Source organism: Felis catus, chromosome A3, assembly GCF_018350175.1.
Source record: "Felis catus isolate Fca126 chromosome A3, F.catus_Fca126_mat1.0, whole genome shotgun sequence".
Lineage (NCBI taxonomy): Eukaryota > Metazoa > Chordata > Mammalia > Carnivora > Felidae > Felis > Felis catus.
In genome coordinates this window covers 98,845,205-98,848,095 of record NC_058370.1, presented here as the reverse complement: position 1 = coordinate 98,848,095, position 2,891 = coordinate 98,845,205, and the positions used below count along the sequence as shown (strand labels likewise).

Sequence of the window (2,891 nt, the reverse complement as noted above, 5' to 3'; positions counted from 1 at the left end):
TTATCATTTCTGTCTTGGGAGACCCCTCTGGTAAATACAGCAGCATTTGTTTGTCTAGTTTTACAATGAGTGAATTAAGGAAGGATATCATTATGTTTGAGTGATTTAATTCAGGTCAAACCGGTAATTTAAACCATAACCCCAAACACTGCTAAGACCCTTTATCATCTCAGCAATTCCATTCCTAGGCATATAAGGCAAAAACAAAACAAAACAAAACAAAACAAACATCCACATGAAAACTTGTACATAGCTTTCCCATCTTGCAAGATGGAGGGCGAAAAAGCTGAGAAGCTGGATACTAAGGAGAAGAAACCTGAAGCCAAGAAGGCTGATGCTGGTGGCAAGGTTAAGAAGGGTAACCTTAAAGCTAAAACATCAAATAAGGGAAGCCCCACTGCAGCCAAAACCCTGTCCTAGTCAGAGGAATTGGCAGATATTCCTGATCGGCTATGTACTGGAGAAAGGCTACGTAAAAGAGGAAGTATTCAGCAGCTAAATCCAGGATTGAAAAGAAAAAGAAGGAGAAGGTTCTTGCTACTGTCACAAAACCAGTTGGTGGTGACAAGAATGGTGGTGCTGAGTGGTTAAACTTCACAAAATGCCTAGGTATTATTCTACTGAAGATGTGCCACGGAAACTGTTGAGCCATGGCAAAAAACCTTTCAGTCAGCCTGTGAGGAAACTGCGAGCTAGCATCACTGCTGGGACCATTTTGGTCATCCTCACTGAGCACCACAGAGGCAAGAGGGTGGTTTTCCTGAAGCAACTGAGCAGTGGCTTGCTACTTGTGACTGGACCTCTGTCCCTTACTCGAGTTCCTCTGCGTAGAACACACCAGAAATTTGTCATCACCTCCACCAAAATTGATATCAACAGTGTGAAAATCCCCAAACACCTCACTGATGCTTACTTTAAGAAGAAGAAGCTGCATAAACCCAGACACCAGGAAGGTGAGATCTTCAACATGGAGAAAGAGAAATACGAGATTACAGAGCAGCGCAAGGTTGATCAGAAAGCTGTGGACTCGCAAATTCTGCCAAAAATCAAAGCTGTTCCTCAGATTCAGGGCTACCTCTGCTCTATGTCTGCTCTCATGAATGGCGTTTACCTTCACAAACTTCTAAATTTCTTAAAAAGAACCTAATTAAATAATGGATCTATCAAAAAAAATTTGTACATAAATGCTGACACCATTCACGATAGACAAAAAGTGAAAACAACCCAAACATCCACCAACTGATGGGTGGATACACAAATTATGGTATTTCCATGCAACGGAATATTATTCAGCAATAAGAAGTAATGAAATAGTGATATATTCTACAACATGGGTTAGTTTTGAAAACATTAAGTATAAGAAACCAGTTGTTAAAGGTCACATATTGCATGATTCCATTTATATGGAATATCTAAAATAGGCAAATCCATAGAGTCAGAAATTGGATTAGTGGTTGCCTGGGGCTGGGGGTAGTGGGAGAACAGGGTGACTAATAAAGGACATGTGGTTTCCTTTTGCAGTGATGAAAGTGTTCTAAAATTGATTGTGGTAGTGACTGCACAACTATGTGAGTATACTGTTGGAAAATGTCATCAAAAAGACATGACTGCTGATTAACCCATGAGCCAGACCTGGGCACTTGGAGGCACCTTACCCACTCCCCTCTCCTTGGAATGTGGGTTCTGCTTGCCTTTCCCATTCCCAGAGGCTGCTTCAAAGACAAATCCTTGGGATGGTGATGTCATGTTGGAAACACCTACATGGTATATGTGACTGAGACTCATTAGGGCCTCTTTATAAACTTTTAAGATTTGGAGGGCTGATGCAGGAATCCATTCGTCTTGCAACAGCCCAAGACAAGTTTCATATGTAGGTTCCCTTTGATTATTACAACTGCTACCTATTAATCTGGGAGTGGCCTACCTCTTTCTTTAGTTTCTTCCTGCCTTCTGTTTTTGGGGACTAGTTTCAGATTATACCTTGGAAGCTTCTGAGAGGGTTGCAAAGCAACATATACAATTAAATTATTTTCCTTAAATGGGTCAACTTTATGGTATGGGAATACCTCAATAAAGCCATTATGAGAGAGTCAGAGAGAGAGAGAGAGAGACACACAGAAAGATAGACAGACAAAGGGAAAAGAAGACAGACAGCTCTTCATCATGATCAAGGAAGCCAGGATTGAATTTAAAAATGGCACATTCTACAATACTGAAATATGACAGCTGGATAACTCCACTAAAGTGAGACACAAATGAGTTAGTTAAGATTGTGATTTATTCCTGACAGGTCAGATTTGTCAAAAGCAGTATTTTCTAAAGTGTGGTAAGCATTGTCTTGATGGCACACATGATGATATTATGGAGTACTCAGATTTTAATTACTATGAAATTAATTAATTGATGTGGATATTCCATTTGTGGTGGTAATATAAAATTTTCTTTGAAATTTATTAATCTTAATTAAAATAAATTAAATCAACAAAAATATACAAATAATTATATAGCTGGAAAGAGGATATGGTAAAAAATTATGAAGATGGTTCATGAACAATTCACTTTTGGGAAACTCTAGTCTCGAGTAAACTTCTCCCAATACTCAGATTATTCTCCAAACTTCTTCAAGGTTAGTGAATTTTTGGTTACCTAAAGGGAGGATTAGGTGTGTGGGGGTATATGGCTCGAGGCCACCTGTTCTGAAACCAGGGGGCACATGGCTTAAAATGGCAAATCAAAAGTAGCTCACTTCTATGTGAAAGACAGTATCTCATATTTGATTCAGTGATACAGTGAAAAAAATAAGGGCTGTTAGTTCAAAGAACTTGGATTTGAATATTTGCTGTGTGAATTGTTCAGCTTTGAACACATCACCATATCTCTGACTCCATGTC

At 39.1% G+C, this 2,891-nt stretch overlaps 1 pseudogene; it reads left to right on the top strand.

Annotated features, from left to right (window-relative positions):
• Positions 1–259: 259 nt before the first annotated feature.
• On the top strand, positions 260–1,147 carry LOC101083927 (annotated as a pseudogene).
• Positions 1,148–2,891: the final 1,744 nt, after the last annotated feature.